General features: G+C 28.3%; 1 pseudogene; it reads right to left on the bottom strand.

Annotated features, from left to right (window-relative positions):
• The window catches only part of LOC107439188 (acetylcholine receptor subunit alpha-like), a 180,600-nt pseudogene that overhangs the window by 56,185 nt on the left and 106,936 nt on the right, over nt 1-17,479 (bottom strand).

The following is a 17,479-nucleotide window of genomic DNA, read 5'->3' as shown; positions in this document are numbered from 1 at the left end:
TATATATATATATGGAAATGGTGATTAATGGCATTATTTGCTTAAAAAAAAGCAAAGTACTACTGTATAGGATAAAAGTGCAAGTAAGTTTTCAAATAAAATAATAAATCGATATTATATGCTGTCTAAATCTGGAAAGAGAGCTGAATTATTAAATCTTAATTTCACGCAATACAATCTCGCTTTTTACCTTTGCTTTAGATTAAGTTTATGCTCTTTTTAAACGTAAATTATTTTATTTATTTATTTTCACATTTTTAGACGTAAAAGTTAAAAATTGCTGCGTAAGTATCATAACAGATCGTATACATTAATAGATAAAACTCTTTTCCTTCTTTCTGGATTTTACTTTATATTAAATTTCCTTCAATGAATTCACTGTTTTGCTTATGAATTGTTAAATCTTTTAACAATGAATAAACCTTTATTTTAAACATGAAGCAAATTAGGAAGTTAGTGATTTATTAGAATCTGTTTCTTTTTAAAACAGATTTAGACAATTACACAGGTGCTGATTACACGCTGTCAAAGGTACAATACTCTCCCTTACCGTCAGAAAATTGGTTTAACATTGAACCATAATATCATGCAAGCTTGCTGTAGTTTAAATAACATGTTAAATTGAGCCAAGTTTCTTTTTTAGGTGAACAGTGCTATCTTGTAATGAAATTTAAAGTCTAATTTTCGTGATAGAATCAATTTGCTTCAATAAATGTTACAATATTAAGAAATATTGTAACAAACGATACTGTCGAATTACACAGTGTATTAGTACTAAAAAATCCAGTAATTAAATGAAGAACAGTGGAAGTTTTAATTTTTTAGTTTTGTTATTCAAAAACTATTTCTTACATGAAATAACTATGTATTATAAGAGCAGAGCTCTAAGTTTAAACAATGATGAAAGGGCGTAACTCCTTTTTTTTATAATAAAAGTATTCTTGCTTTTCTGTCTATGGTTTGAGCCCTTTGGCACATTCAATCACATTCCAACACATTCCCTGCTATTACATTCAAGGATAATATTTCGTTTGTCTTGCTTCTTTTTTCAGAAACAGATAAAGGAAAAAGATATGGATCTAGATTTGATCTAGCATTTTTCTAAGCTATATAGACTTATACGTCTGACTGGCACTGTTAAGTGCACATAATGTATGATTGGTAAAGTGCATAAAAGCAAAGAAAAGGGTTTTTAGTTGATTAATGTTTGACTGTCCTTTTTATAGATCATCTATTATTGTTTTTATTTTTCTTATAACTTGTTTAGAGCAGTGAAGATTTTGTATTTTAGTTATATTTGAAGACTTTATTTTAAACAAAATCAACACTTATTTATACACGCATTTTAAAAGTTATTTATTTATATGTTTAAGAAACTGCAGAAAAATTATATTAAAAATATATCACTTTTATTTATATGATTCTTATTCAAAAAGTTGATTAAATATTCCGTTTCTCTTCTATCATGTTTGTTTTGACACGTAACACTAATTCAATACAGTTTTCTTAAAATATTAAGGTATAGGAAAATTGCACATTAAATTTTTCAGCTATCTGTTACTAAAGGAGAAGATTATCAAAATCTTGTTAGTTTTCTTATTTTTTATACAGTTAGGGATAGTAAAACTTTCAATAGGTTGTCATAAGACAGTGAATTAGTTTAAAGTGATAAATCTCTTAATTAAATAACAATATTTATATTTTTAATACGCGGAGGAAAATTTTTTTTAAAATTAGCGTAATATAACCATATTTTATTATTAACCTTACCCAAATCTTTGTGCTTGTAAATCAAAGTGCTTTGGTAAGAATTAGTGAGCTTTTTGGTGTTAATCTTAACCATAGTCTTTCTATTAGTCGTAACCATAGTTTTTTTCTCAGTGTAGGTATAGCTTAAAAGGTATTTTTTCTAACCTGATTTCCCTTACATTGGGTTTTTCAGCTTGTGGCAAAATTAAATTATATCACAGTAAAACTTGCAAAAAATATTTTTTTATTAACAAATATTTAAATTTCAACACCTTGTAAGGGTAACTTAAGATATGATTATTTATACACTGTACAATTTGTATATTTACAGAATTGGTAAAAAATATTTTTACAATTTTAAAGCAAAAATTATGTGACAATACCATTATACAATATGGTAAATTATTTTAAAAAAATGCTTCGTTTAAATTTGAATTTTTATTATTTATTTTTTGAAAAAAATTTTGAAAGACTTTTTAGCTATACTCTCGCTCTATAAAGTTAACTCAATCAACACTTGATAATTTAAATAAATAATAATAAAAAAACCAATTATGTAATATACTATTTGATTAAAAACTTCATTGGCTTCAAAAATATACAAATTGGAAATAACAGTCGACATACAGGTGGTTATCAAAATAATGGAAACACCCTAGATTTTGAAGGAATCCTTTATTAATATGGCCGTAAATGTTCTCTTTATGAAGGTATCTCCTAACTGTAATTGCTGACACTGGAGAATCCAGATGCTGATTGAGCTCTGCGGTCACTTTGGCTGCAGTTGTTTTCTTTTTAGACATTACAATCCGCTTCAATACCCGTCGGTCTCTTTCACTCAGGTTCTCCTTCCGTCCTCTATTTTGCTTTGCTGAGCTTGTCTTTCCTCGCTGTGTGTATGCTGCCATGACTTTAGACACCGTACCTCTAGAAACGCCTAAAAACTGGGATGCTTCGGTCACTGTTGCTCCAACTAGTCGGGCTCCTACAATTTGGCCTCTCTGAAAATCTGTGAGGTCTGACATTTTACGCTTCTGACAAAAAATCAAAACGCAGACAACTCTGCTAAAGCTCTAGCATACCACCTAATATATGTACTTTTTATATTAAAAAAACTGGTAGCTAGGATTATATTTTAATGCTTATGTAGCGAATTCTTAAATGTCCCTTTTATTCACAAGTGTTTCCATTATTTGATAATCACCTGTATCTTAAGTGCTCAAAAATAGGCGCCTTTGATCTTGTTGGCAACTTTATGTTTTATATTTAAATTAATTTTATTTCTTCTCATTCACGTCTAGAAGGTCTTGAAAATAGATGCCTATATTCAAGAGCTTAAAACAGAAGAACCGTTATTTCCAATTTTTTATATTTTTGAAGCAAATGTAGTTTTCAACTTAATAATTCATTTTAACTGCATTCATGCTTTATAAAGTTAACTACACTGATAATAAAATGCGCCAGTCATTATAACATAACAAAAATGACTACAAATAAAAAATACAACTAAAAGGCAATTTTTTAAAATAAAAAAGAGATTATTCTCACAAATCAAAATCATTAGCAACTACTCAATTCCTCATCAAATTTACTCTTAAGACTTCTGCGCTATTACCCACCTCTTTTTTTACGTCATAATAGAAGTTTTGAGGGCCTTAAAGCAGTTTTGCTAAGACTCTCTATAATTTAAGCACGTCACTGTTCATGAATTCTTTTTAAGAAGAAGCTTTTGACGCCAGCTGAAAGCCCTTGAGAAGAAGACACACTTTTCGAAAAGCGTGCGTGCATCGTTAACTTGCATCAGACAGTCTCGAGGGAAGAATATCGGGTATTTCTTTGCTCTTAAGAAAACGAATCTGTTTAATTTCTTATTCAGCTTTGAATTTTGGCACAAAAACTCAAGAAGAGCTTTCAAATTCTAGTTAGTTTCGTATTTTCCTTCCACAGTTAAGATGGTAAAACTTTCAAAAGAATTGGTTCTCTTAAGACCTAGAATTAATAAATAATGACTCAAAATTTTTGAATTCAAGTTTCACGCCATATAATAAACTTATCGATTAAAGAGTAACATTTATATTTTCTGTAGGGATATTTTAAAGAAGATTGATTAACCCAATTTAATTTCCAATGGAGTTTTAAATTTGAGTCATTATTAATTTACGTCATAGTAAAATTCCCTTACAATTAAGTATAAGAAATGTAAATCGATAAAAAATATTTCTCGGTTTCAAAAGTGAGCATTATAAGACAAAAATAAATTATTTAAATGCATGAGAATGCTTGGTGCTTAAATTTTTTTGCATCGGACTAAGTTTATCATACTGTCTGAAAAACCTGTAATTTGCATTTAAATTTAGAAAAAAAAATACTGATATAGAAGTGATAAAAAGCTTTCTACTTAAGTTTTGAGTTATCAACCTTCATATTTTGAAATATTTTGTCACATTTACTGTTTACTTTATTATAAGTTTCATTTTATTTCAGCCTCTATTTTAAAAATTTAAATTTAAAAAAAAACATTATTTTCTCTTTACTTTTATTTTTTTCATTTCTTTAATTTTTTAAAATATTAATGATTTTGGAAAATAGAAAAATGCTCCCCTCTTTTTTTTTCAGTTTTTTTTAATATTTTTTTTTTTATAAATTTGCAATTATTTTCAAAATATTCCTTCAATTTCTTAATTTTTTGCTCCTAAAAATATTTTTATTTTGAAATTTTTTTTTATTATTTCTAATTTTAAAACTCTTCACTTAACCTCTAACCGTAAATGTTTGAATTTTTTTTAAAGAAAAAGCGTTATAAAAACGTTCATTATCTAGATTCTTATATGGTTTTAATTTTTAAATTAATATTCTTCCATCTTCTTCACTCCTCCTCCCTTAATTTTTTTAGTTACTTTCCTTCGTTCTTAACCCAATTCCCTCCCCCCTTTTCTTTAACACTTCTCTTTTTTTTCAAACTTTTATTAAAAAATATTTTAATTTCCAAAAAATATACAGCCTCGTTTCGTAACTATGAATAGTAAAAATTATGTGCTTTTTAAAATATTTTTTATTTCCAAACATTTAATCGTTTCTAATTTTTAAAATAATTCTCCCTCTCCCATAATTCTTATTTCAACTTTTCAAACTTTTATTTCATTTTTTTAACAGGTGTTGGACAGCTGACCAAATTCTGAGTTTACGTCTACAAATGTTTAAATCCATAGCATTGCAATTTTGAACCCAGCCCGGAAGACAAGGGTATCTTGGATCAAGTATTAGGAGAGACTAGCCTTCTCTGAGGACTTTTTGATGGAACTAACTAGCATTTGCGTCACATGGAAAGGAAAACCACGAGGACCTCCCATGCTTATCCCGAAGGCAAGAAGATTCTAATCTACAGTCAGTCTACCACTGAGGATATTTTACGTCATCACTGTTGTCGGTGCAAGTCGGTATCAGAATTAATATCAGCCGGCCACCGCTGGCTTTCGAACCTGGTCACCTCATCTGTAGGCGAGCTCTCTATCCCCTGAACCACCACGAATCTTTCAAACTTATTTTTAAAAAAGAAAGTAGCTTAATAAAAAAATTCAATCATTTTATTCTTTAATTTTTTTCAGATCAAAGTTAATTTTATTTCCTTCCTTTCAGTCCCCCTCTTTTAATTTATTTGAAGTTTTTCAAAATAAATAAAAAAAATTCTTAAAATTAGTCAATTTTATAAAAATGTTACTAAGAAATTCTGAGTTATATACTTTCGTACCCTATAATTAACTTTCTTTGCTGCTTCAGTTTTTTTTTCAAGCTTAACCATTTCTATTCTCTTAAAAAAATCCTTTCTTGAATTTACCTTACGATTTTTCTTATTTAACTAAAAGCTTTTTTTCATTACTACAGGGGAAGGAATTTGAATAAATTATATTGAAAACGCGATTGATACTTGACTGCAGATTTAATGAAGAGAAATTTCTTTTTCCAAATTTTTATAAATAAAAACACATTAATTTCGCTGCATCAAAAAAAGAGAAAGAAAATCAAAAAATGAATTTACTTACGACTTCAATTAGTTGAGATAATTTAAGTTTTATATGTACAGTTAAGGGATCAGTCACATTCATCACAGGTCGGACAAGCTTGTTGTATCTGGAAATTAGATCATCATATAGCCTTCGTGCATCTGGATTTCCATCACTACCTACAATATTTAAATTTAAGAATTATTTATCAATTGAAATTAAAATATAATAAATTTAAGTAAATAAAAGCAAGTATATTTTAGAAATTGACTTGAATTTGTATAAATAAACGAATAAATTATTTTTATGCACTGTAAAATAATTCCCTAAAATGTGTGGTAAAAAATATCAAAAATAGTCCTTGTAATAGTATTACAAATCTATATTCTGGTGTGTAATCGATACTCTAATTAAATAATTTCTGAATGTAATCTGAATCTGTAATCCGAATTTCTAATTAATGAACTCTGGCATAATTCATGCTCTAATTAAATGATTTTGATACACTGTGAAATAATTCCCCAAAAAGTGTGGTAAAAAGTATTAAAAATTGCCCTTATAATGGTATTAAAAATCTATTCTCTGGTAATAACATAATTCGTATCACTCAATTGATAGTGTAATAAATTTACAGTGCTACTATGCTTAAGCTTAATTTCGTACCATAAAATATATTTATTGGGGTAAGAAGAAATTCTTAAATAAGAAATGCTGGGTATGAACTGATTGGGGCCATAAAATACTAAACGCAGTCCTTCATTAAAAATGAATTGATTTAAATTTGAAATTCTTTACAAGCCTTACTTTTACCATATTTATAACCAATTATTAACGAGCCATAAATGGAGCGAACACGTGATATTTCTTTCGACAGCATGGATGCAAACGACGTTCTCCGGGCCGTGAGTTTTATTCGAAGAACAATATTACACAATAAAGTGACTGTTTGGAAGTTAATTAACTTTCACAATTTCATATTTTAAAACCGTCGTTGAACAGCCGGCCCAATTTTGTGTTGTCGACTACTAATGTTCAACTCTGTAGCCTCTGATTTTGAAACCAATTCAGAAGGCAAGGAAACTCCTGGATAAAGTATTGAGAGAAATTTGTCTACGTGGAGGACTTTTTGATGGAACTAACCCACATTTGCGTTACACAGAGAGGAAAACCACGAAAATATTTCACGGTCAGAAGGCAAGGCGACTCTAACCCATACTCAGTCTACCTCTTACGTCAGCATTGTGGTTGGTGCGAACTAGGTTCAGAATTCATATCAACCAGTCATTGTTGGGACTCGAGTCTGGTTCACCTCATTAGAAGGTAAACGCTCGAACTTCTGAGCCACCACGACTCAAACTTACTTTTTGTATTTTACAGAAATATAAATATAAGCAAGCTAAATTCTAATTTAAATTTAAGTAAGAGTTTATGAACTTTTAAGATTTTTCCCGCTTTTTACAAGCACTCTGTTATAACGAACAAATTTTGCGGTTCCTTCCTGCTCGTTATAAGCGAGTACGACTCATGCAAATTCTGACTAGGAATTGTTTATTTTTATCTTTAAAAAAATACACTGTCAGTAATCTTAAAGCATGTTGAACCATAAAACCATCTATATTTGTTGTAACCTTAATAAGGTGACAAGTTGAGCGAAAGCGTCGTATTTCTTAAACTTGATTTAAACTAAGTTTGGTGAAACTTGAACAAACGGTGTAATTTTTCACGGTATTAAAGCTCAGAATAATTGCGAATGGTTAACAGATGCTCAGAATGGTTGCTTAGAATGGTTAACGATGCTAATATTATGGCTCAACATAAGAAATAGAAGAAAATGTTTGAACCACAAAGAAAAAAACAGAAACAAAATTACATCATTTAGTAAAAATATTATAAAATTACCGTTCCGTATGGAAATAATATTTCTGGCTAAAAAAACATAATTCTGGTTAATAGAATTAAAATATACGTTATTTAAATCATTACTTTTGCAACTGTTCCATTCATATAGTAATGATTTACCGAAAATTCTAGTTTACAAACAGAAAATTTTAAAATAACAGAAAAGTAATTTCAACCAAATAAATGACTTTTATGCCATGCTCTAGTCTGCTGTATCATGATAAATTACCAAATTTTACCCCAATTACCAAATTTTATCACATATTTTGGAGCTATATTTTATCGCTAATTTTACCAAAATCACCATCAAGGTTCTTAGCTAAAAACTGCATTTTCTTTGGAGTCCATATATCCAGAAACATGGTGAATTTTACCATACTCTTATAGTTTCGACCAGCCTTTTTTCTCAGTGTAGTGTTGAAGAAGATTTTCTTGAGACAATGCTTTATTTAAAAACAAGTAAAGAATAAATAAAGGAATTTAAAAACAAAAAATTAGGACAAATAAGCAATTAAAAACTTATTAGCAAATGAAGTGGGAAATTCTTATAACAAATAAAAGAAAGGGAGAAAAAAGTTATTCACGGTGCTAGAAGCATTTTTTTATTTCACATAAATGAGATTTTCAGTTTACATAGAATTTTGAAACCTAGTTCATTTTTCATAGGCAGATTTGCGAAAATAAAATCAAATGTCTTATCCATCACCCTAATTGCTCGACTTCGGGTTGTACCAAGAATACATTTTCCAAAATAATTAGAAGCAGGCATATCCATGCCTGTAAACAATTTCCATTCTTTAAAAATTTCTATTTCTCTGATGGAATGCTTTAAGCCACGGGATAAGAAAATGCTTAATTTAAATGTTTTTTTGCTAATTTTATTTATTTATTTATTACAATTTTTCATGTTAATTACATGCTTTTCGATGATTTAAAGAGAATTTTCATTTATCAAATCGTTTTGCGCATTATGCTGATAAAATGTATTTTTTGTATTATTAGTTATTATTTGAAAATGAATTATTTTGAAATTATAAATTAGCTTATAAATTAAAGATTTCCAGATAAAATGCTATAAATTCACAGCATAAACCTATACTATAAGCATCAAATCATACATTTTCGTTTATATTTGAACAATTCATGAACAAAGATGCAATAATGCGTATCGTAAAAAGGTTTCACAATACAAAAAATATAAAATAAGAATAAAATAAAATTAATCTATACTATATTCAAACTCTATGCAATGTGCCCCACCATCCTCAATGTATGTTTTAAAACAATTTCAAAAACGAAAGAAAAGAAGTTCACGTAATGGGCCTCAAATTAATACTTACAGAGAAAAAAACGTTACTAAAGTTTGACGAATCAGTTTTGCGGAAGACAGGATTAAGAAGATCCATGCATATTTGATGGCACTATGAAGCTTTAAGTATGAAGTTTCGTCTGAAAATCATATAGTTTTTAGTATTTTTAATCCTGTCCCTTACGCTAATAATTCGCAAAATGTTTAAAAGATTTTTTTTAGCATAATTATCTGTTTGAGGTGACACGAAGAAAAAAAGTTACTGTAAAATTACCGAACTATATGGTAATCACCGTTTTGGTGAGAAAAAAAATCCGAAAAAGAACCCCAAAATATATGGTATTAAACCCATTCATTTGGTAATATTTCCGCTCATATAATGGTTTTACGGAAATTTCAGCTTTTTGAATTATAGTTATTGTTACCAATCATTTGGTAAAAAATACAAAGCAGAAAAGTAAATTTAACTATATAAATGGTTTGAATGCCCTTCTGTAAGGTATCAAGCTGAAATTACCAAATTTTATCACAGATTATAAAACCATATTTTAATGTTAATTTTATCAAAGTCATTATTTTTAATGATCCTATCGAGCTAGAAACACGGCAATTTTTTCCGCATGCTTGAAAGTTTGACCGTTTTTCTCTCTGTCCACTATTGCCCATATTGTTTTGACTTCATTTTTGATAAAAAAAAAATTTCAAATATATTGCGACAGTTAGAAACCGACTCCCTGTTCATTAAAAGGGAAATAATTTAACTAATGTAGTTAGTTAATTATATATTTATTATTGTATTGCAATTGTATATATTTATTTTTGTTCGGAATGCAATTTTTTAAGTAAAACTAATTGTTTTGAATTAAAAAATGATAAAAAAAAAGCCCTCATGCTTTTTACTGTCATGAGACTTGCTGTTAAGTTATGAAAAAGGCAACTACCAAATAGAAAAGTAATCAAGAATAAAAAAGCAAGAACTGATAGAATATGTAACAAGATATTCAATAATATGATGAAAATATAAAGAACCAATTTAAAGAAGAATGGAAATTCAATGCAAAACAATAATCATTACTTCTGAAAGGTAAGAAAGATCTTTGTATAAAGAAGAAAGGAGAAATAGAAAGAAAATATTGAGAGAGAATACAGAAGAGAAAGTAAATTGAAACTTCAGAACAAAAAACATTTCAACAAGAGACAATTGAAAAGAATGTAAAAATAATAAAGACAAAAATGAGTCCAGAACATTGAAATAAGCAAATAAAGGGTTCAAAAATCAGTAGAAAAACGGCTAAACTAAGCATTGAAATAAAAAAATAAATTTGCTTGAAAAGAATGTGGTAGAATTGACGCAAAGTATTATTAAATTTATAATATATAATGATACTGATTGTTGGAATTGCGTTTTGAACCAGTTAAAGTTAGGAGATAGATTAAATATTATTTAGGAATTATAGTTAACCATTCTAGTCTTCTTTATTTGTTATTTAAAAAATCGTCTAAAAGTTTTTTTTCTATAATACGAAATTTATATATTATAGTAAATAATATAGTAAAGAAATTAAGCACAAAAAGAAAGAATATTACTCATCACTCTTCCTTTTTATGTAATTGCTGTTTTTGCTTTTTTGTATCTTTTTTAATTTTATCATAAAAAAATGCAGTTAAATTTATTTGAATAAAGTATCATCGCAAAATATTTGCTTGATAATTACTTTGATACATTTTATTGAATCTTACTGTACTCGCGCTGTAAAAAATTTTATATAAAACCTATCTGAATTTGATATTAAGAAAACTAAACATTGTGCGTTATTTCAAGTTAATACCAAATCCAGTATTTAAACACTCTTTTAATGATGTAATTAAATCTTAACACCAGCAATTGATAGAGTTTACACCAAAATTCGATGGATATATCCTCTTTTCCCATTATTTTTGACGATGAAGTACACTACAAATTTCCAATTTTGGCATTTTCAGACTAGTGATACTTTTTGTTAACAATCGAAAAAAAGGGTGATACTTTGATTTCACCTTTCACATCTGAACATTCTATAGAAACAAGTGGACTGCTAACGTAAAAAAACATGCATATTTTTAGTAATACAGTGCGTCAAGTAAATAAAAAAATGGACCACCCTGAATAACTTTTGATGTAATGATCGGATTTTCACGTTCTCTGTTCCCATTCAAGTTTCCAAACTTAATAGTTCAAGGAGGTGACCTCAACTATGCTAATTATGTAGTGCAGACGATATTTTAAAATACGAAATTAGGCAGAAAAAGGTACTTTTTCTGAATATACATGATATCGAATAAACAATACTTTCTCTAAATAAACACATATCGTTCGAATCGAAATCGAATTTTAAAGAAGTCGTGTATTTAAAATTGGATTTCTCAGAAACTATATTATCAATCGTATTTTGCCATAAGAAATTACAAATTTTAAAATAATGAAAATTTTTTATATACTTTACAATTCAAAATTTTTTGGCTATTCGGTATTAAGTACTCGGGATTTAGCGAAATACACGAAATGTAAAATTAGCATTAAGGGATCCAAACTTTGGATCGCTCTCCTGACCTAACTATTGGGACCATATTGCCTATGTTCCGGTTACCCCTTACAGTTTGGGAGTCGGAAATCCGAGTCTGTCGAAGAAAAGGTATGTTTATTTAGAGAAAGTACATTTTTTGCAACTTAAAATATCGTCTGCACTCACCATTAAATAGCATATTTGAAGTCACCCCTTCGAACACCCAAAATTGGGTACTAAAACTTGAAGATCCGATCATTAGATTAAAAGTTATTCAGAGTGGTTTGTTTCCTTTTTTGAGCACTGTATATATACATCCTAAATTAAGGGTTCTTGCTTCTTATCGTATCGTAAAAATTACTTAACTGACTTTAATTTGTATCTTATCTTTCTGAAATTATAAATTTTAGTGTTACTGAGTATCATAAATGGTTGCTGCTACAATACACCAAATAGTGTTAAAGTGTAATGTTCTTGGTGTTGTGACGCACACAGATCCATTAGTTAAGTATGAGGCTTCACTACACTTCCTTTGGTGTAAAATAATTGCCATCATTTTTAGAGTTGAGCTACATGGACATCTTTAACAGTGCAGAAACATTTATCGTTAAGTTAGTGTAAAAAGTATATTCTAGCTAAAATATTTTTATCGTATTCTATACTTTCGAAAACAAATATTTCTAACACCCCAGTGAACAAAGTTACTGCTTAGCATTATTATTTTACGATAGAGAATATTTAGATGCGAAAAACCATAGGGATCAGGAAATAGCTTTGTAATTAAAACTTTTTTTAAAATTTTATGCACCAAAAACTTCTAAAAAACTCAATATTTTTCATATTAATATTTTTTACTGCACAGAAATGTGTCTTTGGACCTTTACTTATTAAATTTAACAACAAAGTTGTGTTACAGTTTCTTTTGAAGAATAATTTGACAGATAAAATTCAGCTGCAGAGAAAGAACAAACTAATTTTTATAGTTTATAACTATTTATTATCAAATAAGATATTTTAAAGTAAAATATTTTCAAAACATTATATCGAAACTAATAAGCAATGATCGCATTGTTGAATGGTCCCATAACAATGAAAAATATTAATTTTGCTCTTTTTTTAACTACGCAGTTTTTTTAATTAATTTTAACTAATGATTTGGCTTCATCTGTAAATTTTCCCGTAACAGTATATAATATTTATTTTTCTTTTTTTAATACTTAATTTTTTTAATTAATTATATTAAAAAAATTTATTATATTATATTATTTATTTTGCTTTTTTTAATTACTTAATTTTTTTTAATTAATTATATTAAAAAAAATAATTATATTATATTATTTATTTTGCTTTTTTCAATTACTTAATTTTTTTAATTAATTATATTGGCAGTGATACCTTCTTGTTGTTGAGAATGTTTCTGATACTGTGTCTTTTTATATTGGATATGAATAACATTTTAAGTTTTTTTTCATGTATAATTTGTAGTTAGGATACTGATTACTGTTTGATCGTAAGAGAAGTCATATGTGCCTCCATTTTAGTTTTAATTTAAAACTACACTATAAAAATTTCGGATCAAATTACTGCATTAAGTACCAGCACTTTGGGTGCATCAGCCGTAGATCCATTTTACTGTAAAATACACTGGTCGACAAAATTAAGAGATGGAAGACATTTTCCAGCAATTCCACCAGAGCAATTTTTAACTCTAGAATTATTCTGGGGGAGGTTGGCGCATCGCAGTAACTCTCCCAAGAGCATCCCAAGCATGTTTAATAGGATTAAGGTCAGGAGATTTGACTGACCAATCCATTCGTTGAATATCCTCGCTTTCCAAATACTCATCAACCATGAGAGCCCTATGTGGTCGCGCATTGTCGTCCATAAAAATGAACTCAGGGCCAACAGCGCCCCTGAAAAGGCGCACATAGGGCTCTAGGACCTCCTGCCTGTACCTCTGGGCATTCACGGAACCATTGTCGAACACATGGAGCGGTGTGCGGGTATCTTGCATGATCCCTGCCCAAACCATGAGTCCTCCACCAGCATAATGGTCCCTTTCGATAATGTTGCTGGGATGGTATCGGGTTCCAGGTTCCCTCCATATCAATAACCGTCCAGAAATAGCGTCATAGAAATGTGCGTCATACCAGAATATAGCGTCATAGAAATGTACGAAAATGCTTTCCATCTCTTAATTTTGTCCACCAGTTTATTATATCATAAATTTTAGAGTAGTATTTATTTAATTAGTGCAATTCAGTAATTTTATTGCAATTATTACTGTAAAAATTAAGGTATATCAGATTTTTTGATCAGTAATATATTCCGGTAAAAATGGATTTTGCATTTTAAGTGCACCGGCACCCTGAGTGCTGGCACTTTTTACTGTATTTTTTTTACTGTGCAGTTATAAAGGTTAAATACCAGATAGCTAAAAGAATAACCCTCAATTGTGTATTATCCGTCAGTTTCTTTGGAAAATTGAAGAAAAAGAAATAGATTTATCAATTATATAATATTTTTTGAAAATATAAGGTTGAGGTTTGCAATTTTTAAGAGTCTGTTTCCTTGTATGATAACTTTGACAGATTTTGGTATATAAGAAGTTATATAATGCTTAAAAAGACTATCTACTTAAAATTGAATTCAATTAAAAAATAGTAAAAGGACAGAAAATCCCAAAACTTGCTCTTTGGTACAACATAGAAAATTATTTTAAATTTGATAATAGCTAGTGAAGATGAAATATAGCAGATATTCCTATACAAAACTCAAAAGAAGGTCTTGAGAATTTCAAATATTCCAAGTGTAAGAATAAGTTTAAACATTTTGTCCTGACAATCATTTTATGTGAATTAAATTGAGGAGACGAAAATAGTGGAAATTAATTATCTAATAAGTTAATTCAAGGAATAAGTTGAGCAAGCTTAAATTTCAGTATTGAAGATGTTGAAGAGTTCTATTCTGTTGAAGAGTCGGAAACAAACTAACTCATTACAAAGGACATAGGAAACTGAAATATTCGTTTTCTAAATGAAATTAGATTTCTGAGAATATCAAACTATTAGTTATCCTATTACAAACTGATTAAATTATCCTATTACAGAATGTTGTTTATATGCTAAATGCGGATAGGATAAATATTAGAATCTAATCTAAATTAGGAACAAATATTTAATTAAGATACAGATATTTTGAGGAAATAATTAGGATCATATATTTTTAATCTATGAGGTAGGTAGGTACTTTATTTACGTCGCACTAGAGTTAAACAATGGACTATTGGTGACAGTCTGGTAAACATTCCTGAGGATGATCAGAAGACAATATTTCTGATCCTCTGCAGAGGGATTCTCATTTGTGAGTCTACTTCCTCAAATTAGATATAGATTCTATAGATGCCTGTACCCATGATACTGCTTAGCGACCGATCACAAGACTTTCAATTACACAGATTTTACGAGCTCGCATACACTCGGAAGATCGTAGCTGAGGCGGAGATTGAAACTTGGCACCTCCCCACCAGAGTCCAATTCCCAAGGTTACCACGGTCCATATAATTAATAAATAATTAATTAAGATGCAAAAATAATTAATTAAAATATAATAATTATAAATTATGATCATGAATTTTTTTTAGCTGCTTTTTATTTACACTTTAATTCGGTGACAACTTACTCTCTTCATAATAATCTGATTTAGCTTTAACTGGTCTAAACATATTTTTAAGAAAATATTCCTAATTGTACATGTAATAAAATTATTAATCTGCTGAAAATATATATTGCTTTTTCTTAAATTCTCTTAAAACATTTATTATTTTTCACTGAATTAGCCTATAACAATTTGTCTTGACTTTTTGTTTTGACAATCATTTCTTGTGAAATCAAAATTATCCTATAAGTTTCTTCAAAGAATAAACTAAGCAAGCTTAAATTTCCTTTACCCAAGTATTGAAGATGTTGAAGACTCGTATTCTGATGTCAGAAGTAAACTATCTGATTACACGGTACTTAAGTTATTGAAAGATTCGTTTCTTTTTTACATGAAATATGATTTTGACTTTTGAGAATATCAAACCTATTACTGAATGCAGTTTATATGCTAAATATGGATTGCATAAAGTTTAGAATATATGCTAAATTAAGAACAAATAGGCAATTAAGATACAGACATTTTGAGGAATTAATTCAGATAATATATTTCAAATTTATGAATAATTACATAATATATAACTATAAATTACGAGCATTCACTTTTTTAGCAACTTTTTATTTACCTTTTTTTAGGTGACAACTTACTTTCTTCATGATAATCTGATTTAGTTATAACTTTTCTAAAAACTATTCATAAAAATATGTTTAAAAATACGCGCAGTGAAATGAATAATATATTTGAAATTTAAATGCGCATCAAATACACTTTGTGTGATCTATACATCAATTGTGTTTTCATAAACATTTATTATATGCTTAAAAATTGGTTGGCAATAATAAACAAGATTTTATGAATAATTTTTATTTCACGCAAGGAATGGAAAAGGAATAAAAATATCGTGCAATTAATTTCAAAATTATGCAAATGCAAAATTGAAAAAGCAGAAAAGTATAGAGTTGTGCATAAAAGCACTTAAACATGTCCCAGATTGTGTTTCAAGTCGCCGGAGTGCGTGTGTTTTAATGTATATTAGATTGAAAAAAATAATTTGAATACTAGTTTATTTAAACAATTTCATCATTTTAAGACCAATATTTGCACTCTCTATTATTTGGTTTTAACATGCTGTAAATTGTCTCTATTTTTTCACATCAGAATCATTAAAGGACAAATTGCATGTTATCCCAGCTGATATTTTTTTAATATCTTTTAGCATACTATGTTCATTGCTTAAGATAAATTGCAAATGAAATACAGCTGACTGTTGTATATTTCATTCATTTAAAATGAACAGGCAGCTGAGCAATTAATTTTAAGTTTTCTGTTTCACATATGTCATAATATATGGAAATATGTTATAAGAAAAATGTTTTGAAAACGAATAGGGTTGTCAATGTGCAACTAAAATAAATGAGGTCTCAATTAACCACTAGTATGAATGAATGAATGAATAAAAAAATTACAAAAGATGATTTCATATTTGGTAAAAAAAACTTCGACACTCTTATATTAATATTTACAAATGTTTGATTAACTATATCCCTAAATTGATAAAAATGAAGAAATTTAAATTATTTTACTTAATAAATAACTAACTAAGACGCAGCATAACAAAAAACTTATAGATGTATTTGTGTATATATATATATATACATATATATATATATTCAAAAGATATAATCTCTACATCATCTCGCATGATTATATCAGCGAAAAGGAGTACTTTCTAATATTCTATCAATATAGCCAAAGCAAAATATACCTGTACAATAGTGTGAGGAGCACTGAAAAAAATTAAAACAAAATGGAACTCATTAATGGAAAAATATATGCAAAAAACAGAAAATAAAATAAAATGTAAAGAAAAAACAGAACAATGCACAAAACGAAATCTATAAAGCAAGTAGCAAATCCAAATGAACCGGAATCTTTCAAAAATGATACAAAATATTTTCGCAATAAGATTGTCAGATTACAAAATAGGAAAACAGAATTGCAAATGGAGTTTAAAGCGTAAATGAAGGAATTTTTTTCATGTCGCGTTATTACTGTTCCACTGAAGAGCGTTTGATTTGCTAGTTGCCAAGAACTGGCCTGAAAATGGATGTGCGTAAGGTAATATTATTATACTAGATAATTTAAAGAAGTTTATAATTAAACATGGTTGATATTTAACTATAAAATTTTAATGATTTTAGAAAATTCACTTTTATTTTTTTTAAAAAAAAAGAGGGGAAAAACATGATTTACCCATTTTGCACTGATTTGCCCAAATCGGATATATATATATATATATATATATATATATATATAAGGAA

Source organism: Parasteatoda tepidariorum, chromosome X1 (assembly GCF_043381705.1).
Source record: "Parasteatoda tepidariorum isolate YZ-2023 chromosome X1, CAS_Ptep_4.0, whole genome shotgun sequence".
Lineage (NCBI taxonomy): Eukaryota > Metazoa > Arthropoda > Arachnida > Araneae > Theridiidae > Parasteatoda > Parasteatoda tepidariorum.
Note: the sequence above shows the minus strand (reverse complement) of the source record. Positions and strands in the feature narration are given on the sequence as shown.